The sequence below is a fragment of the Macrotis lagotis genome, chromosome X, assembly GCF_037893015.1.
Source record: "Macrotis lagotis isolate mMagLag1 chromosome X, bilby.v1.9.chrom.fasta, whole genome shotgun sequence".
NCBI classification, from domain to species: domain Eukaryota; kingdom Metazoa; phylum Chordata; class Mammalia; order Peramelemorphia; family Peramelidae; genus Macrotis; species Macrotis lagotis.
In genome coordinates this window covers 539,893,271-539,917,283 of record NC_133666.1, presented here as the reverse complement: position 1 = coordinate 539,917,283, position 24,013 = coordinate 539,893,271, and the positions used below count along the sequence as shown (strand labels likewise).

Here is a 24,013-nt window from a genome sequence, read left to right as displayed (position 1 = left end):
AGAACTGGAAATTAAGTGAATGTCCACCAATATACATACACACATATACACACATATATGCACATTTTATATATATATATATATATGTTATGGAATTAGAAACCAGGAGGGATGGGATTTCAGAGAAGCCTGGAAAGACTTGTATGAATTGATGCTGAGAAAGATGAGTAGAAACAGAAGAACATTGTATACCCTAAAACCAATATGGGGGGATGATCAATCTTAAAGGACTTGCTCATTCCATCATTGCAATAATCAGGAACAATTTTAGGGTATCTGTGATGGAGAATACCATCTGTATCCAGAGAAAGAACTATGGAGTTTAAACAAAGACCAAGGTCTAACCTTCAATTTTTTTAAAAAAAAGTTGCCTTACATACCAAAAATTTTGCTATCTCTATTATTTTATGTTTTCCTCAAGGATATGATTTTTCTCTCAACATATTCAGTTTTGATCAATGTACAGCATGTAAACAATGTAAAGATTATCAGACTGCCTTCTGTGGGGGGAAAGGGGGAGGGAAGGGAGGGTGGCGGAAAATGTATAAAATTCAAAACCATGCCAAAAGAGTGATAGAAACTACTGTTGTATATAATTGGAAAACATATAAATATTTATATAATTTAAAAAATAAAATGTAATAACTATTTTTCATGAAGCAAAGAAATCTCAATTTAATATATGAAAAATTTTCTGATCATTTTGAAACCCTTAGGAGTAGAAGATGTTATTTCATGTAGTTGTTTCTCCTGGGGAAACAATCTGCCAAGATTTTTAAGAGAAGAGTGGGGAAGGGAAGGAAGGAGGTGGGGAGAGAGAGAGGGAGAGGGAGAGGGAGAGGGAGAGAGAGAGAGAGAGAGAGAGAGAGAGAGAGAGAGAGAGAGAGAGGGAAAGGGGAAGGGGAAAGGGAGGGAGGAGAAAAAGGTGAGAGAGAAGAGTAGGGAGGAGAGGAGGAAGATAGAAAAGGGGAAAGGAAGGGCTATGGGAGAGAGGGAGAGAGAAGGGAAGAGACAGAGAAAAGGGAAGGAGGGAGAGATAGAGCAAGAGTATTTAGGGGTCAATAGTTGCTAACATTTCAATAATGCATACTATGTGTCAGGGACTAGTAAAAGAACTCTACATTTATTATCTCTTTTGATGTTCATAACAATCCTAGGAGATAGTTTCTTTTAGTATTCCCATTTTGCAGGTAAGGAAACTGAGGCACAAAAGAAGAAGCTAAATGACTTATCCAGGGTCTTAAAACTAGTGTTTATAGCTGGATTTCAACTCAGGTTTTCTTGACTCCAGATTGCATGTATTATCCACTGAACCAACTAGCAACATGTGGGTGTGGGAATGGGTGCAATCTGGGTTCCTAAAACACAGAGTGCTGTTGAATAGCATACTTTTATTATTTAATTAATTGTAAACTGGAATATGATATTTAAGAAGGCAAAAGAGTTTGTATTACAATTGATAATCAATTGTATTACAATTGATAATCAACTACCCAGTAAAAGTAAACATAATCCCTCCTTCCCCACAAAGACAAGGAAACCCCATGAAAAATAAAGTGAGAGAAAAGGAAAAAAAAATATTCTTTAGTCTGTCTTCAGATAGCATTGAGAGAATATGTTGCTTCCTTTATAAGTCATTTATGATGAGAATGAAGACTCACTCATTCCCTCTCACCTTCCCCTGCTTCCACTCCACTGCAAAAGATTTTTCTTGACTCTTTTATGGGAAATAGCCTATTCTAACTCTCCTTTCCCTTTCTCCCAGTACATTCCCTTTTCACTCAAAGATGTCATCTTTAATATATTAAACCTTCATGTTGAACTCTATCCTATACTTTATCAATATATGCTCCTTCTGATAGTTATAATAAATGAGAAGGTTCATATGTGTTCTCAGGATCATCTTTCCATGCAGGAATACATGCAGTTCAACATCTCTATGTTTCATCTGAGTTCTGTACTTGGAGATCAAACTTTATGTTCAACTCTGGCAGTTTCAACAGGAAAGTTTGAAAATCCTCTATTTCATTGAATATCCATCTTTTCCCCAGAAAGAGGATATTCAATTTTACTGGGTATTGATGAACAATTGTAACACAAGATCTTTTGCCTTCTTGAACATCACATCCAAGCCTTTTGAGTCCTTAATATAGATGTTGCTAAGTTCTGTCTAATTCTGATATATTGTTTCTTTCTGTATGCTTGCAATATTTTCTCCTTGAAGTGGGAGTTCTGGAATTAGGTTTTAATGCTCCTGGGAGTTTTTTTTTGGGGGGGGGGGGAGAATGTCTTTCAGAAGATAGTTGCTGAATTCCCATAATTTCTGTTTTTCTCCCTGCTTCTAGGATATCATGGCAATTTTCCTTTAAAAATGAAGTCAAGACTCTTTCCCTGTACATGATCAGGAAACTCAATCATTTTAAAATTATCTTTTCTGAATCTGTTTTCCAGGTCATTTGTTTTTCCAATGAGATATTTCATATTTTCTTCTAGTTTTTTTCTCAATCTTTTGGGGTTTTTTATTGTTTCTTGATTTCTCACAAAGTCATCAGTTAGCTTCCTTCTGCATTCGAGGGAATTGTTTTCTTCAGAGAGTTTTCTTATCTACTTTTCCATCTGGTCAATTCTGATTTTTAAGGTATTCTCCTCCTTCACCTTTTGGACTGCTTTTTCCATTTGACCTAGACTAGTTTTTAACATATTGTTTTCTTAGGCACTTTTTTGTTTCTCCTTCACCAAACTGCTGACTTGGTTTTCAAGATTTCCATGCATCTCTCTCATTTCTCTTCCCAATTATTCCTCTACAGCTCTTTCTTGATTTTCAAAATCTTTTCAGAGCTCTTCCAAATCCTGAGACCAATTCCTATTTTTCTTGTATGCTTTGAATATAGAAGTTTTCACTTTGTCATCTTCTGAGTGTGTGTTTTGAACCTCCATGGGACCAAAGTAATTTTCTATCATCTATTTACCCATTTCCCTAGTCTAAGGCCTGAATTTAACATGCTTCCCAACTTTTGAATATTTTTGTGACAACCCTTCCCTCCACCAAGGACCTCAATTCCTTCTATGTCTAATGAGAGACTCTGACTGCTCTCCTGGCCTATTCTCTGATCTGTGTATGACCACAAACACTCTCCTCTGCCCTGGAGCTGTGAGGAGAATATCTGCTCCACTATGGTAGTATGGGGGCCCACACTGTGACCAGAGTAAGAATATGGGCAAAACAGCAGAGTCCTGTGCCAAGTATAGCTGAGAGACCTTGACTGTCTCCCCCCCAATCCCCTTAGTGTTTGTGGGCTGAGTGCTTTGGAAGCAGCTACTGGGCAGCTACCTGTTGGGTAGTGCCCCAGGCCTGCTTCCATTTCCTCAGGTCAGGGCTGTGCTGAGCTCTAAGCTGCACTGGGCTCTGAGTTCACTCTGGCAGTTTTCCCACTGACCTACCCAGTTGTCCTTGGTGATCCCTCAGTTGATTGATCTGGAAACAGCTCCCACTGGCATAAACTCTGGCACCCCCAGGAACCCAGAGGCCCTGTAAGATGTTCCTGAAAGGTTGGAGCTTGCTTGCTCCAGTGTGCTCCTAACTGCACTGCTGCCCCTTCTGACCCTGGTGGAATGGAGCCCTAGAATCTTCCAAGTTATTTCGGGCTGGAAAATCATCTCACTTGGTCTTTCTATGGATTCTGTCACCCTAGAATTTTATTAGTCATAATTTTAAGCTATCTAGGGGATTATGTAAGAGAACTTCTGGGAATTCTTGCTTCCACACTACCATCTTGACCTGAATAGCATTCTTTTATATACAAAATATTAGTCCTTTCTTTTCAAAAGAAGAAATGTGCAAAGAAAAGAAAGCTGAATGTGACTCACCTGGACGAAGAACAAAAACCCCAAATCAAAAAGTATTCATCAAAATATACTAAAATACAAAAATATATTAAAAATATAAATATGATGTCTTTTTATGATAGTATAGCTTAGTAAACAGAGAGTAGCCTTAGAGATAGGAAGACATGTCCTACCTCAACACGAGCCATGTGATGTTGGGCAAGTCATTTGGCTTCTCAGTGTTCCTCAGGAAGCTTTTAAAGGCACTATGAGTTTCCTCATTGGAAGTTCCTTATACCAATGAAATCATAGACCGAGTAACAAAGACACAGAGAGAAAGAAAATATTAACTAATATTTATATAGTTCTCTAGAATTTACAATGAATTGTCCTCATGAAAACACCATGAAATTATATTACGTTTTCTTGTTTGGTTTTAGTTTTACTTTTCATAAACAATGGGGACTTGAAGTAAGGAAGAATTAGACCAACTTTATACCTATTGACAAAGCACTTAGCCTTCTAGTGCACCAGGAAGCTATTTAAAACCATAAATTCCTTTTCTTAACTCCTTCAGGCATTCTTTTCTTCCAATCTTTCCCACCAATTTCAATGCCCACCTAAATGATGTTAAAGAGAATTAATTCCTTTGTTAAATGATTAAATCCAAAACATTCATCCTTAGGAAGATTGGCCAATAATTACTTTCATTTTTGATTTAATGAAGTTGAAAGAGAAAAAGGGAAAAATAAAATTGTTATAAAAGTTGGGATGAAAATGTGGTCAAAAAATGAACTAGCAATATGTTCCGGAGGGTTTGGGGGAGGGAATTATGGTGTTTTTGTTTTATTTTTTTATTTGTGCATTCATTTTATACTGTTAAACATTTCATTTATTTGTGTGTTTCCAAAATATGAAGCAAAATATCTGGCAGTTATTTGCCTCATAGAATTCCTCAGCATCTTAATGTAAACAAATTCATTAATACTTAAAGCAATAAGAGTAGAAAACACCTTTCCATTAATGCTAAATAATACATTTTATATGTTTGTAGAATTAATCTAAAATAAGGATGCCATCTTGGGTTATTTCCCTTCAAAATTTCCTATTAAATTAAGAATCTGAATTTCCAATGAATAGTATTATTTCACCTGCTTTGCATCATGACACACAGATCCTTCACAATGTATCATTTGTTCCATAAATCATACCACTTTGGTGATAAAAAACAAATACTCTCAAAGGTAATAGAAAAAATTCAACTTTGAGCTCTCTTCTAAAACACATAAAGAATATAAAATGCATTTAATCCTCTAAAGCAATCACAATTTTATCTATAAAATATGAAAGCAAAATTGTAAAGGGAGGCAGTTTCTATATCTTGCTGAAAATGTTTGGATGAATTCTCCATCAGGGTCTTTGTTTCTTTTTCTAGTAATAACACTGTGAGCAGCAGTTAGTGCTGAGAAAGCATCTTTGAAAAAATCCTTACATGTTGAAGTACATCAGGAAGAATCATTTCGACTGCTTCCTTTTTAGGTTTTCAGCTGCTTCAGGCCAATACTTTTTTTAATCGCATCCTTTCTATTCATCCACTGGGATATTGATCCTTCTATGTCCAGAAGGTTGATAATTATATGCATCTCAAGTGTTATCGTTTTACTACACATCCCTCACTTTATTATACCAGGGCGTCGGGACTACATACTACCTGCATCTCTTAGCAGATTGTAGTTTAGTATCTGATTTTCTTTAAGAAAAGAAATAAAGGGAAAACAAAAAGCTCAAAAGTACAACTTTGTATGTTTTTATCCTCTAAAGAAACCCTTTGCACATGCATAATTTACTTCATGTCAACAAATTTGTGTAAAGCATTTTCTCTGGAAGGATAATGTACATGCAAGACTTCCCAAACTTTGAAATACTATATAATAATTATTATTACTATTGTTTTGATTATGGCATAAGACTTGGTGCTAGGTCTTGGATATACAAATATTTTTAATGCAATCAATGTATTATTAGTATGTGTAATTAAAGTCTGAGAATGAGAATTAAAGCCAGTTTTGGTGTCCATATAAAAGAAAAAAATTAACCATCTTTCTACTTATAGAAAGGAAGTTATATTTTTAAAAGTTTCTTTCCTTCTGCCTAGACCCTTATTCAATATTCCAATGAACCTGTAATGTATATGATGTTGGTATTCTCTCCAACAACATAGATCTATGCCTTCTGAAAAGCAATACTGTTAACTAGTATTTCTCTTTCAGGAGAAAAGGTAGTTCTTTGAAAAGTACAATATGTAAAATATTAGGTTAGGAGATATGAAAAATGAGTTCTTGTTTCTATTTTTGCCACTCATTTGCTATGTTACCTTGAGTAAATCATCTCACTTATTCTGAATTTAATTATTTTGCATGGATAGAATAACATTAGAATCCTATGATGATTCTAAAACTATCAAATTTAGCTTTTTATCATAAATAACAGAATGGTATTTCTCAGGATGTCTATGTGGATTAATTGTAAAATGACAACTTAGACTCATTTATTTTTAGGAAATAGCCATTTTCATTATTAAGGAAATATTTCAAGTGTCAATGTCCATAAGCCAAAAAAGTAGAAAGTATTTCAAGGAAACTAGGACCAACATTCAATATGTCAGATTTGTAAAATTGTTCAACTCACTTCAAAAATCAATATGATGAAAGATGATAGGAGAAGAGCAACATCTCTCACATATATTTAGAAGAATGAACTGTAGCTAAATGAGCCCCTTAAAAATTTTCTTCCCCCCCCAACTACCCTCCTTAAGAACATCTTAGCTCCAGAATTTTCACTGCGAAAAACATCAAGTCATTAACTTTTGTGTATAATGCTATTAGAGGAAACTTGGTATAGGGGTAGAAAGGCTAGTATTTTAGAAAGCTATAAATTAGATTTATACCTCAAATATTTATTAACTTTATGATGCTGGACAGATCACTTTATTAGCCTCAGCTTTGATTTCTTCTTCCTTAAAATGGGAATAATAATAGGGCCTCCATCTCAAAGTTGTTATGAAGATCAAAGAAGATAATATAAAGAAACTACTTTTAAAACTTTTGAGGGTTATATAAAAGTAATATTGTTTGTTTCCTTATATAAGTCAAATCATGATGAGTAATAAAATAAAGATTTTAGTCTTTCATTATTTATTTTCAGTTACCTAGACTAAGATTCTCTAGCTCATGAAATAGCACATTTAATGAAACTGGTCATATAGTAAGTTATAATTACTTAAAAAAGAAAAGGAAGGATGCATTAAATAAATGAAATAATGGAGGAGAGAAGTAGGTAAAATGTTAGAAATCTTGAGATAACTCAGTACAATGAACTATTGTTCCAAAGACAAAGAAAAATCATTTTTAATGCTTTCTTCATTTTAGAGATATAATAGACAAAATTTGCAGAACAACTTTTTTATTAGTCTGACCAATGTAGTAAGTTGTTTTACTTGAATATGTGTATTTGCATCCTTCTTTTACTTTTTCTTTTTTTTTTTTAGGTTTTTGCAAGGCAAATGGAGTTAAGTGGCTTGCCCAAGGCCACACAGCTAGGTAATTATTAAGTGTATGAGACCCCATTTGAACCCAGGTACTCCTGACTCCAGGGCTGGTGCTTTATCCACTGCGCCACCTAGCCGCGCTGTTTTTTTTCTTTTAAATAGGAAAGTGTTCTCAACACTGAAATAAAATAAATTTAAAAATAAAACCGTACTATACATGCATTAAAAACACACACACACACATACATAATATACACATATATACATAACTTTTTTCCAAAGCTCACTAGGGTAGGAGTTGAGAGACCTGAGGCCTAGTCTCTGCCATGCATTGATTTGGAGCTTGAACTTGGATGTTATTTCACTTTTCTGGGTTTCAGTCAACTCTTTACAAAATGACATTTCCATGATATTTTAAGGTTCACATGGTGCTTTAAACCACACATATTTCAAGGAAGAAATGAACTCTCCAGGAAGTGAAGTCACTTGTCAAAGATCACACAAATAATAATTACTAGTACTAGTATCTCAACACAGTGTCTTTTCAAATATGGGACTCTGAATTTAGAAAAGGAAATATATCATGAAATGATCTCCAGATTCTCTTTCGCAGAGGGTAGTAATGACTTTAAAATTTCACAAATTTAACACATTTATTCTTTCTGGCCCAAAATTAAATAAAACTATACTAAATAATAATTATAACAACAATAATAACATATTTATATCGATATTTTAAGTTTTCAAAGTGTTTCAAAATCATCTCATTTAATATTAGAGTTAGAATAGACATAAAATTCTGTCTAGTCCAGATATGATTCCTTTATAACATTCTCACAAAAGTTATTGTCCAAAATCTTGTTAAAAACTTCTTCAAAGGCGGCAGCTAGGTGGATAGAGCACCGGCCCTGGAGTCAGGAGTACCTGAGTTCAAATCCAGCCTCAGATACTTAATAATTACCTAGCTGTGTGGCCTTGGGTAAGTCACTTAACCCCATTGTCCTGCAAAAAACAAAACAAAAAAAGAAAACTTCCTCATGCCCATCAATTGGGGAATGGCTAAACAAGTTATGATATATGGATACTATGGAATATTATTGTTCTAAAAGAAACCATAAATGTTCCAGTTCTAGAGAAGCATAGAATGAGTTACAGGATCTGATGCTGAGTGAAGGAAGCAGAGCTAACAGAACAATGTACACATTAACAACAACATTGTCAGATGATAAACCTTTACGGAAGCAGCTCCTCTCAGCAGTTTAGAGAACTAGGAAGCTGTATTAGACCAGCTATGGAAATACTATCCCGATAAAGAAAGAAAAACAAAAGAAAATAAAACCAAAAAAAAATTTAAAAAACCTTTCAGAATCTGAAGAACACTTTATAAAAAAATCTCTTATGTATCTCTTTTCCTTAATCCTAATTCCTCATATCAAAAATTACTACTCTGTAAACATGTATATCACAAATATATATACATAAAATTATATATTACAAATATATATAATATATAATAACATATATATATATATTTATATATATATGTATATATAAATATATATATATGTAGTTACCCTGACTATTTGCCACTGAGTGGAGGGGGGTGGGAAGGGAAGGTAGAAGGAAATTTTGTAACTTAAAAATATACATAAGCATATGGATGAATGTTGGAAAACTTTCTTAACATGCATTTGCAAAAATAAAATATCAATAATTTTTTTTTTAAATCTGAACTTCTTCAGTAAGTCCACCAGGGGCAAATGGTTCTAAGTATTTAGAAGTTCTTCCTATTACCTGGACAAAATTTACTTTTTTAAAAATTTTATTTATTTTAGGCAAGGGGATTAAGTGACTTGTCCAAGTTCACACAGAGCTAGGCAATTATTAAGTTGTCTGAGGCTAGATTTGAACTCAGGTCCTCCTGACTTCTGAGCCAGTAATCTATCCACTGAGTCACCTAGTTGCCCCCAAAATTTACTTTTCTGTGATTTTCAAACATTAGTCTTAAAGGGTACTCTGGGATCAAGTAAAACAACACTGTTTCATCTTTCAATTGTTTAAGTATTTAAATATATGAAGATAATAATCATTCCTCCCTCACATTTAGCTCCCCAAAATAATCTTCCTCAGTTCCTTTCATAGATTCCAGTGTAATATAGATTTATCCTGGTCTCCAACCTCTGAAAGACATTCCATTTATCCTTCCTAAAATGATATCCAGAATGGATTACAGTAAAATGGAATTGCTCTAAATAGTACTGAATTCAATGAAGCTACAATACTCTTTTTTTTAAACCTCATACTTTTAATTGCCTTTTGGTCTTGATCTTGTATTAGTTGTCTTAATCAAGAATTGTGTTATACTCATCAGTTATTAAGCCTGAAAAGAAAGTGTCATCAGATACCTTTGCCCAATTTTACTATCTATGACACAATGCTAAAATAACATCTAAATTGGATCACTGGCAGACAGGACAACCTTATGGAAAATGTACAGGGTTTTGAGACCCTAACCCAAAATAACTACTCGGAGTCCTCTCAAAGTGGAAGCAAAGAGTTAAAATTTATTTTGATTCTTGCAAGAAGCAGGGCAGTTCCTAACTCTCTATGAGAAAGAGGGAGAGAAGGAAAGGCCGAATTACAGAAGCTGAAGCAGGGTTAAAAAACCACAAAAACCACAACCCATTTCCCCTCCTCTTTTCTGCTGACCTTTACAATTGGTCCAACTTGATGATCCGAAGACAAGGGAAGGTTTACCTAAGTTGGACAGGAGAGTTTGCCATTGTTTACACTTTATATGGTTAGGGTGACATATTTTTTCTATTAGGAGATCCGGGTTCTCAAGCTTACCTGATAGAAACTGAGACCTATGACTTACACTAATTTAGCATTATATTTCTGAAAAGTCAGCATTTTTACCCCTCACAAAATCTCATGTCCCTGACAACCTTCTAATAGTGCAATACCTACAAATCAAAAAAGAACATTAAAAAAAAAAAGAAGTACCAAAAAACTTGAGAACCTAAGACAAAAAGCAACTAACATGTAAATGGTAGAAGAAATAGTCAGGATGTTCCAAATCAATCAATAGTTTTCTCCACCAATATCACTCAAATTGATGAATTTCCAGAAGGTACAAGTAACAGGAGCAAAAAAATATCAAAGTATTAAGTTAAATAGAAGGTAAGAACTGGTCTTAACTGAGTTTTGAGCTTAAAAATAATAATTAAATTTAATATGTACTAAACCCTCAGAAATTTTCCTAATAAGGGACAAATGTTAATCTCCAGAGTTTGGCCTGAAGAAGGAACAAAACAGAATTAGGTTAACATGACACATTTTTATTAATATTTCTCTAAGTTTGCAGATTATGTAAGTAGGAGGGGGGCGATGGGGGGGTTGGTCTGTTTAGAGAGACAAACCCACAATGATACAGCTTTAGAAAGGGTTTTATATACCTTTCATTATCCGAAGGTGTTATCTCTTAATATTTTGATCTCTAATTTGATCTCTAAAGAACTTTAGTTGTCTCTTAATCTTATTGTCTCTAATTTAAAGAACTTTAACTCTCAAAATCCTAATGCTAGAATTAACCCAACTGCTGGCCTGTGCCTGGTTAAATTGCTGTGCCCAAAACCATGTGGCCTTCAAGAAACTCTTAACTCTCCCTTTCTTTCTTTCTTTTGTATTGTAATGACATTTTAAATAAATAAATCTGTTTTATTTTACAACTGCTCTCTGGGATCAGAGCTGTGAGTTCTTCATGGGAAATCCTCCCTACAACAGTATCAACAAGGAATTTTCCTAGATGGAATTAGAAAACAGCTATTGGAAGACCAAAGATAGTTCATGACTCTGGTGGCCTTTAAAAAGCAAGATTTATTCTCTTGAAAAACCTAGCCATGGTGACATCTGGAAGCAAAGAGAAAAAGACTTATATGAAGGAAGAACCTAACTCTTGAAAGAGGATTACTCTTTGCCTTACTTCTTTGGTCTCTGCCAGAATAGAGGAAGTGGGAAAAGAATTTTGCTCTTCTCTCCAGTGAACCTACTACTCCAAAAAGAAACACCCACAGAGCAGGGAAGAAGTTGGTGTCAAAGTGTCAATCAATATAAGGGATTAGAGGAATTGGGAGTTGTGAATACAGGTATGCATATATTTAAAAGGGCAAAATCCACAAAACTTATTTATCTCTACCTTTAGGAATAGAAGTGGTTCAACTTTTCTTTTAGAGAACTTCTAGTAATCAGATCAAATTTGCAAGTACAAAAGGCAAATCTTGTCTTTAAGAACAGCTAGAAATTTGAATGTAAAAATGTTAATTTAAAGACAAAGTCTTGTCTTCTTTATTTCATCAAGGAAACCCCTAAGGCTATTACCATGCTTTGAAGGCTTTTTTAAGGATAACTTATAGAGCACTTCTTTTACTAGAATGTCTGATGTTGGGCTCCAATTTCCACCTGGGTTGCTCTGCCTGATCCTAGATTGGGTACCATTCTTTGGAGACATGTCCCATCTTCTGGTGCTCAAACTTTTAATAAGAGTAGAAAAATGCTCCATTTTAGGGGATTTAGTTCTCTAGCAAGGTCACCACACATAAATCTGCATAATTTGTGCATTTAGAGAAATATAAGTAAATGTGTGTTTTAACCTAATTCTGTTTTGTTCTTTTTTTGAGGCCAAATCTCTGGTAAGGTTTGTCCCTGATTTAGGACAAACTCTGGGAAGATTAACACATTTATATTTGCAGGTCAAAACACAATGAAGTACATCCTCATTTTTAGGGGACCTCTCCTCAGAATAAAAAGAGAATTAATAATGAGTCTGGAGTTAACCTGTGGAGACATGAATGAGGGGACGCAACTAAATTTCCAGGGCCTTTGAGAGAGTTGCATAAAGACACCCCAAGAAAATGCCTCCAGTTGGCATAATGAATATCTGTATTTGACTTAATCCACTGAAGAAGAAAGTGGAAAACAACTCCAGTATCCTAGTTAGGAAAACTCAATGAGCTGAAGGAGGAAATATTTGTCTAGACTTACTTGGGTCAAGTCCAGCTGCTTCCCTTACCTTTTTCTCTCTCCTTCAGGCATTCTTTCCTCAATTTTTGTTATTCCATCTGTCCTCAAGTAACTTGTTGACTGTCCAAATAAAGTTTAACATATAAACTGCTTGTGCTGTGCAGGCCTATGATGAACTTTTCAGGCTTATGAATTAAAAATTTGAGTTTTTGCATATATGGAATCATTTGTGAGTTTTTCATTTCCAAGAACCCTGATTTGGGGAGTTCTTTCTCCAGTGACACCTTCCATTTCCCCAATGTCAAATGGAAATTATGATCACAAAGAGTTGGATATGAATGAATGACTTAACAACTACAACAATAATAGAGAGAGAGAGAGAGAGAGAGAGAGAGAGAGAGAGAGAGAGAGAGAGATTTTGAAGATTTTGTGTGTGTGGAGGAGGGGGGGGGGAGGAATAGTGGACTGAAAATGCAACTGCATGAGTTGTACATACCTATTCTGTGTGTCTTACTGTTGTTATTGTTTAACCTTCATTCTCAGAAAGGACCATGTCATCAGGGAGGCGATGTCATGACTTGCACATGCATCCAGAGCCCACTGGGTCCAGTGGCCAGATATGTTACAGTCACCCTTTTAGAGCTTTAACAACTCTGAATCTGACTGAGTCAAAGCCCATTCAATTATGAAGTCAGATAAGAAAGAAATGAAGCAAAAAATGCCTCCTTTAAGTCACACATACACACACACACACACACACACACACACACACACACACAGAAACACACACACACACACACACACACACACACACACACACACAGAAACACAAACAGACGCTCAGAATTTTTGGTCAAAATAGAAAAAAAAATTGCTATTTGTATTCACCTTGGGTCAGTCTGGGCTGGGATCCATCAGGGAGCTAATTCAATGTTTATGCTTCCTTTGTCCAAAGACTGCATACATTTGTGAAAGAATATACTAAAACAGCATTTATATAGTGCCTATGATGTCTCAGAAACTGTTCTAAGAGCTTTACCATGATAGATCATAATGCATTCCCATTTTACAAAAGAGACCAACAGAGATTTAAATGACTACCCAAGGTCATACTGCTAGTAAACATCTTTGGCCAGATTTAGGACAGCTAAGTGGCACAGAGGACAGAACACTGGCCTTAGAGTCAGGTCAGGAGTTAGAATCTGGTATCAAATACTTAACATTTGCTAGCTGTGTGACCTTGGCCTTAACCCTGACTGCCTTGTATCCAGGGTCAACTTCAGTCATCCTGATTCATTTTTGACCACTGGACCCAGATGGCTCTGGAGGAGAAAGTGAGACTGGTGACTTAGCATAATATTCCCTCACTCAAATATAATTCATGTGCTTGTCATGACATTACCTCCCTGAAGTCATGATCTTTTCTGAATATGAAGGACAAACTTTTTTTAACATTTAACATGATCAGATTTGAACTCAGATTTTCCTGACTCCAGGGCTAACATTTTATCCAATACACATTTTATAGCTTCTTCTTTTGCTATGCCACTTTAATAAATAAATACTTTTGCATTTAGGCTATTTTTTTCCTACTAGCTAACTATTTAAGGTCAATATATCAATTGATATTCATGATCTATAGTTTTCAAAGTTCAGGTTCCTAGGGTCCCTAGAACCTGAAGTAGTTGCCTGGATATAAAATCTTCTAGTATAAAAAGTTTATTTGTTTGGTGGATGGAGTAATTCTAGGAGAAGTATTTATTTACTGATGAATTAACTTACAAATGCCTAAAATATAATCTTTCTCATCTGTTGAAGGCAACCCAAGAAGGAGAAAAAAGTAGTTCATTTCTTACTACAAATGCTACTACATTTTAACTTCACTATTTTTTTTATTTGGTAAGGCATATCAATTTAGTTTTGTTTTCTTTTTGTATTCAATTGTATACTGTTGATGTACTACTGAACTAGTAGTCAATGAAAACCCCCCAGGCCCTTTAAATATTAAACCTCTGCTGATTCATGTTTCCCTGATCCAATTCAATAGTTGGCTTTCATTTTTACTAAGAAAGACATTATATTTCTTTCTATCATCTTCTTAACCATAAAATTCATACAGTGATTCTATGTAGGCATGAAGTATTTAGGACCATAAATTCTAAAGAATCAAAATCATAGGTTAGTTAAAGGAAAAGAAAGAGCAAAGTGTCTTGCAAGTCTCATGGTTGGACACGAGGAGGCAAACATCTTTCTGATGATTATTTGCATCTAAGAAATTATAAGAAGCAATAAATTCATAGAATGTATGATTAGAAAAGAAAGTAATCTGGGTACAGTTATAATCATGGCTTTATATAGCACATTATGATTTGCAAAAGACTTTTCATGTATTTTTACATTTGATCTCAATTGTAAGGGGAAGATAGCAGTGAAGTCAAAAGATGCAGTGAAGTCAAAAGATACAGTGAAGTCAAAAGAAAGAGTATCAATGTGTTCGAGTTTCATGTCTTTAATATTATATTTCTCATGAAAAAATTGATTTCCCAGTCTCTAATTAGTGTTTAAAAATCTTAATGATAACTTCTGACCTCCTCAAAGTCTATCTCCACAGTTATAAACTTCCCCTGATTAATCCATTGCCTTGCCAAAAGAAAACAAAACACTAAAGCAAAAACAAAAGTATAAGTAGGCAAATTTTGAAACTTCAAATTATTTCTGGACCATTGATTATTATCTATGAGGAAGAGATTGTGAAAGATGGGAAAGATGTCACAAGGTTAGAGAGAGGTGAAAACTTGATAGTTCAAAAAGAATAAGTAGACAGGGATTGATAGGTAGTATAGCAGATTCAAATCTAGGCTCAGAGTCTTAATACTTACCTAGCTATGTGAACTTCCCTGTGAAATCTTATCAGTCTCTTTTAACACTTGCTTATTTCCTTTTCTTATTGAAATACTCAATATTATCTCTTTAAAGTTTTACTATCTAGAAGTTCCTAATCATTTTACTCCTACTTTCAGAGTTTCAAATCATCATGCTTTAAAACACTATAATAAAGTCTTGTCTTCTTGAGTTAAGGGTATAACCAAAATTATGCTTTATTTCTAATAATCTATTTCCCCTGATTTCATGTGCAAGCTTGCAAGTTTAGCTTTTTCAGCTATATAGTCAAAAGTTGTAAAGACCATCCAGAGAAAACAGAAAATGGTCAGGTTATTCTAGAATAGGAGACAAGAGTTCTCCTTCTAATGAATCTTTATTAGTTTTCTTATAATAGAAAACCTTATGAACAAATGAGAAAAATCAAAAGTGAAATTAGTGACACCTTTATGTAATAATGTGAACCTGGGGGGCAGCTAGATGGCACAGTGGATAGAGCACAAGCCATGGAGTTAGGAGGACCTGAGTTCAAATTCAGCTTCAGACATTTAATAATTGCCTAGCTGTGTGACCTTGGGCAAGTCACTTAACCCCATTGTCTAAAATAAAAATAAATTTAATTTTTTTTTTTAAATGTGTAACCTGATTGGTTGACTGAAAACAATTTTATGTCTTTTTTTATATAAATATGACCTGAAAACTTTGTATCATGATTGACATCTCTGATACAAACTTTAACATAGAGAATGAAATTTCATGGATAAAGTAACTTTTTGTTATCTCATTTTGGTCTAAGAAAATTAATATCGTTGACAAATGAAACATTTTAAGTACAAGAATAGTAGAAACAGAAACAGAAGTAAAGCAGGAAAGTTTTATTATTATGTTGATTTTAATTCATTACTAAAAAATAACACATTAAGCAAAAAGTTTTAATTTGCATATATTTTCAATACTTTGCTATGGAATGGATCAGATTTGTTTATGTTGTTAAATTTTTATTAAAGAAGAAAAAGAGAAAAGAAAAAATGAAAGTGGGTGCTCACAAACTGCTTCCTCAATTATCTAGGGTTTTAATTACCTGTTAACCATTTTCTTCTATCCATTCTAATCAGATCATTGTTTCTCATAGTGAAAATAGAAACAAAATGAAAAATAAATAGTTCCACTTTCTTTCTGTCATCTTTTATCATTATCCCATTTATTCTGAACTGTTGGACTTTTTATTTAATTATTAACTTAGTTTTGCTACCTTCAACATAATTTAAAAGAAAAAAAATCACTTTCTTCTTTCTATTAGAACTTTTTTCTCAAACCTCATCTTATAGTCCATATTTCTTTATCCTTCCTGATAGTTGTACAGGGCCTTCTCACTTTCTCCTATTGATCTTCAGTTACCTGTCCTTGCTTTAATATTTTTGTATGTTATTTAAAAATCAAATGCCATCAATAAATTCCTTGTGAAGTCTTATCAGTCTCTTTAAACACTTGCTTATTTCCTTTTCTTATTGAAATCCTCAGTATTATCTCTTTAAAGTTTTACTATTTAGAAGTTCCTAATCTTTTTACTCTTACTTTCAGGCTTTAAAACTCTATAATAAAGTAATAAAGTCTTGTCTTCTTGAGTTAAGGGTATAACCAAAAATTATGCTTTATTTCTAATAATCACACACTTTAAGATACAAATAGATGATTATTGAACATTTCATTTGACGTAATCTAATACCCAGAATTTCTCTGAATGAATACTAGGTCTTTTCTGTTGCTATGAGTTGTTCCAGTTTTATCTCAAACCAAAATATTTTTCATAAAAAAATATATATATATATATGTATATAAATGTGTATATACATATATATACATACACACATATAAAATTGCTTACCATTTTAGGAAGAAGGAAAGAAAGGGAGGAGGAAGAAAATTTGAAACTCAAGATTTTATTTTAAAAATATTAAAAATTACTTTTATACATGAATGAAAAAAATACTATTTAAAAGATACAAAATTATTTTTGTGATCCACTAAACCCTCTTTGGCATAAGAAAATCAGTATGATCTGGTAACCACATTTACACAGAAACATAAAATTTCAAAGTCAGAAAATGCTTCATAGGACATCCCATATTTAAATAAGAATCTCCTTATTCATATCTCAAACAAGTAGTTACTGAGTTTTTGCAGGAAGACTTCCACATTCTAATGTAACCGACAGCAGTTTTTGACTATTTCTAATTTCAGAAAACTTTTTCCTTTCATGATGCCCAAATTTGCTTCTTTTCAACTTCCACTCCAAAGTCACACACACACACACACACACACACACACACACACAAACAGACTACACATATGCATCTCCAGTGGATCTTATTTCTTCCCCCTTAGGTCGCCCAACTCTCTTTACATAATGTCCTTTTATATATTTGGAAACAATTTTAAAGTTACCCATGTTCTTTATCCTCCCACCATCTTTCTTCCTGCTAAAAATCACAGGTACATTCAGACAGCCTCTGTACAGTAGAGTTTTGAGATCTTTCACTCTCCTAATAGCCTTCCTAAGAAAGGAGATTGAATTGTACATCATTCAATTTGCTTTTCCCTTATATTTCTACAATTATCTAATTAAACTTTTCCCTTTATTTTTAAAAATTTTTATCATTTATTTATTTTCACATTATTACAATAATCTTGTTGTGAAAGTAAACATAAACCCCCTCCCCAAAAAAGATGGAGAAATGAGATGAGAGAAAGAAAGAAAAAGTGTACTTTAATCTGTGTTCAGATACCATTGGCTCTGTCTCTGAGATGGATTGCATTCTTAACATAAGTCCATCAGAGAAATTATTTCAACATTTTTTCCCATAGTTGCTTTTATCAACTGTTTTTCCCTCTATCAATTCCTCCCCACTCTCATTTATTTCATTCTCTCTCTCTCTCTCTCTCTCTCTCTCTCTCTCTCTCTCTCTCTCTCTCTCTCTCTCTCTCTTTTCACCTTGCCCCTCCTCAGAAGTGTGATGTATCTGACTACACTTTCCTATAAACATCCCTCTCCTATCACCTACTCCCACCCCTTCCCCTGTCACTCTTCTCCCATCATTTTCTTCTCCTTTTTTCCTTTAAGGTAAGAGAGATTTCTATACCCTATTAGTTTTATATGTTATTTCCTTTCTGAGTCATTTCCAATGGGAATGAAGGCTTACTCATTTCCCCTCACCTCCCCGCCTTTCCAATCCATTGTGAAAGTTTATTTTTTCCTTGATGCCATTTATACTTCTCCTTTCTCTTTCTCCCAGTACATTCCTTTATCACCCATTGACTCCATCTTTATACCACATTATACCATTATATTCACCTCCCTCCTCTGCCTTGTTTATATATGCTTCTTCTAACTGCTCTTATGAATGAGAAGGCTCATATGAATTATCAGTATCTTCTCATGCAGAAAAATGCACAATTCACCATCATTAATCAATCATAATTTCTCCTTCCTATCCACTCTCTCTATGTTCCACCTGATTTCTATACTTGAACGTCAAACATTCTGTTCAGCTCTAGTCATTCAACAGGAAAGTTTGAACATCCCCTGTTTCATTGAAAGTTCATCTTTACTTCTGAAAGAGGATGTTCAGTTTTGCTGAGTAGTTAATTCTCAATTGGAATCCAAGCTCTTTTTCCTTTCAAAATATCATATTCCAAGCCCTACAAGCCTTTAATGGAGACTCTGCCAAATCTTGTGTAATCCTGACTATAGCTCCACAGTAACTGAATTGTTTCTTTCTGGCTGCTTTTAGTATTTCCTCTTTGACTTGGGAGTTCTGGAATTTAGCTATAAAATTCACAGAGGACTTTTTTGGGGGGCGGGGATCTCTTTCAGGAGGAGATCTATGGATTTTCTCAATTTCTATTTTAAACTCTGCTTCTAGTGTTTCAGGGCAATTTCACTGGATTTTTTCCCCTGAAAAATGAAATGTAGGTTATTTTCTTGGTTGTGACTTTAAGGTACTCCAATAATTTTTAAATTATCTCTCTGGGGGCAGCTAGGTGGTGCAGTGGATAAAGCACCAGCCCTGGAGTCAGGAGTACCTGGGTTTAAATATGGACCGAGACATTTAGTAATTATCTAGCTGTGTGGCCTTAGACAAGCCACATAACCCCATTTGCCTTGCAAAAAAAACAACCTAAAGAGAAAAAGTAAATTATCTCTCCCAGATCATTTTTTCTTTTTTTATCTCTCTCTTTTTTTAATTTATTTTCATCTATATTGCACACATACCTATTTTAAAGTTACAAAATTTCCTTTCACCTTCACTTCCCAGCCCCCTCCCCTCAGTGGCCAAAGTCAGGTTAGCATTGTACATACATTTTTTTAATAAAAATGTTTAAAGATTAGATATTTGTGGTATAAGGAATTAGGGTTAAATGAAAGAATTACTTAAGAGATAATTTAGTTTGATCCATTCACAATTCCACCAGCAATGCATCAATGTCCCAATACTCCCACAACATCTTCAACATTGATCATTTTCCCTTTTTCTCATCTTGGCCAATTTGGTAGGTGTGAGATGGTACCTCATTGTTGTTTTACTCTGCATTTCTGTAATCAAGAAAGATTTGGAACATTTTTTCATATGATTATATAAAGGTTTAATTTCTTCATTTGAGAACTGTCTATATCATTTGACAATTTATCAACTGGGGAATGATGTGTAACCTTATGAATTTGATGTGATTCTCTACATATTTTAGAGACTTTTAGGTAAAAACATCACTTGTACAAAAATATTCATAGCAGCCCTCTTTGTGGTGGCAAAGAATTGGAAATTGAGTGAATGTTCATCAGTTGGGGAATGGTTGAAAAAATTGTGGTGTATGTATGTTATGGAACACTATTGCTCTATTAGAAACCAGGAGGGATAGGAATTCAGGGAAGCCTGGAAGGTTTTGCATGAACTGATGCTGAGTCAGAGGAGCAGAACCAGAAGAATATTTCATACCTTAACAGCAAGACAAGGTGATGATCAACCTTAATGGACTTGCTCATTCCATCAGTGCAACGATCAGGCACAATTTTGTGGTATTGGCAATGGAGAATACCATCTGTATTCGGAGAAAGAATTGTACAAAGAGAAAAGACTATTACCTTTAATTTTTTTTAAATGTTATTTTATTATGTAATTTTGCTATCTCTCATATTTTACTTTTATCCCTTAAGGATATGATTTCTCTCCCATCACATTCAACTGAGATCAATGTATACCATGAAAACAATGTAAAGATGAACAGACTGCCTTCTGTGAGGAGAGAGGCAAGTGAGATTAAGGGGAAAATTGGAAACTCAAAAGAAAAAAAAATTTCTTTTTTTTCTTTTTTTATTTTTATTAAAGATATTTTTTGAGTTTTACAATTTTCCCCCAATCTTGCTTCCCTCCCCCCCACCCCCACCCCACAGATAGCACACTGTCAGTCTTTACTTTGTTTGCATGTTGTACCTTGATCCAAATTGGGTATGATGACAGAGAAATCATATCCTTAAAGAGAACAGAATTCTCAGAGGTAACAAGATCAGACAATAAGATATCTGGTTTTTTTTTTTTCCAAATTAAAGGGAATAGTCCTTGTACTTTGTTCAAACTCCACAGCTCCTTATCTGGATACATATGGTACTCTCTTTTGCAGACAGCCCAAAATTGTTCCCAATTGTTGCACTGATGGAATGAGCAAGTCCTTCAAGGTTGAACATCACTCCTATGTTGCTGTTAGGGTGTACAGTGTTTTTCTGGTTCTGGTCATCTCACTCAGCATCAGTTCATGCAAATCCCTCCAGGTTTCCCTGAAATCCCATCCCTCCTGTTTTCTAATAGAACAATAGTGTTCCATGACATACATATACCATATTTTGCTAAGCCATTCCCCAAGTGAAGGACATTTACTGGATTTCCAATTCTTGCAAACACAAACAGGGCTGCTATAAATATTTTTGTACAAGTAATGTTTTTACCCTTTTTCCTCATCTCGACAGGGTATAGACACAGTAGTGGTATTGCTGGGTCAAAGGGTATGCACATTTTTGTTGCCCTTTGGGCATAGTTCCAAATAGCTCTGCAGAAATGTTGGATGAGTTCACAGCTCCACCAATAGTGTAATAGTGTCCCAGATTTCCCACATTCCTTCCAACAACGATCATTATCTGTCCTGGTCATACTGGCCAATCTGAGAGGTGTGAGGTGGTACCTCAGAGAAGGTTAATTTGCATTTCTCTAATAATTAATGATTTAGAGCATTTTTTTCATATGGTTATGGATGGCTTTGATCTCCTCATCTGTAAATTGCCTTTGCATATCCTTTGATCATTTGTCAATTGGGGAATGGCTTTTTGTTTTAAAAATATGACTCAGATCTCTGTATATTTTAGAAATGAGTCCTTTGTCAGAATCATTAGTTGTAAAGAATATTTCCCAGTTTACTACTTTTCTTTTGATCTTGATTACATTGGTTTTATCTGTGCAAAAGCTTTTTAATATAATGTAATCAAAATCATCTAATTGGTTTTTAGTGATGTTCTCCAACACTTACTTAGTTATAAACTGTTCTCCTTCCCATAGATCTGAAAGGTAGACTAGTCCTTGATCTTCTAAACTGCTTATATTATTGTTTTTTATGTCTATATCCTGTAACCATTTGGATCTTATCTTGGTAAAGGGTGTGATGTGTTGGTCTAATCTAAGTTTCTTCCATACTAACTTCCAATTATCCCAGCAGTTTTTATCAGAGGGAGTTTTTATCCCAATGGCTGGACTCTTTGGGTTTACCAAACAGCATATTACTATAATCCTCTCCTGCTTTTACACCTAGTCCATTCCACTGGTCCACCACTCTATTTCTTAGCCAATACCAAACAGTTTTGATGACTGATGCTTTATAATATAATTTTAGATCGGGTAGTGCTAAGCCACCTTCGTTTACATTTTTTTTTCATTAAGTTCCTGGCAATTCTTGACTTTTTATTTCTCTATATGAATTTACTTACAATTTTTTCTAACTCATTAAAGTAATTTTTTGGAATTTTGATTGGTAGGGCACTAAACAGATAGTTTAGCTTTGGTAGAATTGTCATTTTTATTATATTAGCTCTCCCTATTCATGAGCAGTTGATATTTGCCCAGTTATTTAAATCTGATTTAATTTGTGTGAGAAGTGTTTTAAAATTGTTTTCAAAAAGATTCTGAGTCTGTCTTGGCAAATAGACTCCCAAATATTTTACACTGTCTGAGGTTACTTTGAATGGGATTTCTCTTTCTAGCTCTTCCTGTTGTTTCTTGTTAGACATAATATAGAAAAGTTGATGATTTATGAGGGTTTATTTTTATAACCTGCAACTTTGCTAAAATTGCTGATTGTTTCCAGTAGTTTTTTAGATGATTTATTGGGATTCTCTAGGTAGACCATCATGTCATCTGCGAAGAGTGAGAGTTTTGTCTCTTCCTTCCCTATTCTAATTCCTTCAATTTCTTTTTCTTCTCTAATTGCTGATTATAACATTTCTAATACAATATTAAATAGTAGTGGTGATAATGCGCACACTTGTTTCACCCCTGATCTTATTGGGAATGCCTCTAGCCTCTCCCCATTCAATATAATGCTTGTTGATGGTTTCAGATAGATGCTGCTAATTATTTTTAGGAACAGTCCATTTATTCCTATACTCTCTAGTGTTTTGAATAGGAATGGCTGCTGTATTTTGTCAAAAGCTTTTTAAGCATCTATTTATATGATCATATAGTTTCTGATAGGTTTGTTGTTGATATAATTGAGTATACTAACAGTTTTCCTAATATTGAACCATCCCAGCATTCCTGGAATAAATCCTACTTGATCATGATGTATTATCCTAGTGATGACTTGTTGTAGTCATTTTGCTAAGATTTTATTTAGAATTTTGCATCTATATTCATCAGGGAAATAGGTCTATAATTTTCTTTCTCTGATTTAACTCTTCCTGGTTTAGGTAACAGTACCATATTGGTTTCATAGAAAGAGTTAGGCAGAGTTCCATCTTTCCATATTTTTTCCAAAGAGTTTATATAGGATTGGAACCAATTGTTCCTTAAATGTTGGGTAGAATTCACTTGTGAATCCATCAGGCCCTGGAGATTTTTTTTAGGGATTTCTATAATGCCTTGTTGAATTTCTTTTTCTGAGATAGGGTTGTTTAGGTATTTAATCTCTTCTTCATTTAACCTGGGCAACTCATATTTTTGTAAATATTCATCCATTTCACTTAGATTATCAAATTTATTGGCATAGAGTTGGGCAAAATAATTTCAAATTATTACTTTAATTACTTCCTCATTGGTGGTAAGTTCACCTTTTTCATTTATAATACTAGCAATTTGGTTTTCTTCTTTCTTTTAATCAAATTGACCAGATGTTTATCAATTTTATTGTTTTTTTCATAATACCAACTTTTGGTTTTATTTATTAATTCAATAGTTTTTTGCTTTCAATTTTATTAATTTCTCCTTTAATTTTTAGAATTTCTAATTTGGTATTTGATTGGGGATTTTTGATTTATTCTTTCTCTAATTTTCTTTTAGTTGCATGTTTAGTTCATTGGTTTCCTCTCTCTCCAATTTATTCATATAAGCATTTAGAGCTATAATATATCCCCTGAGAGTTGCTTTGAATGAATCCCATAGGTTTTTGTATGTTGTTTCATTATTATCATTATCTAGGATAAAA

At 34.0% G+C, this 24,013-nt stretch overlaps 1 long non-coding RNA gene across 2 annotated transcripts in view; it reads left to right on the top strand.

Moving 5' to 3' along the window:
- Positions 1–24,013, top strand: part of LOC141502063 (uncharacterized) — a 148,491-nt gene that overhangs the window by 25,063 nt on the left and 99,415 nt on the right. The gene's annotated exons all lie outside the window — the stretch shown is intronic.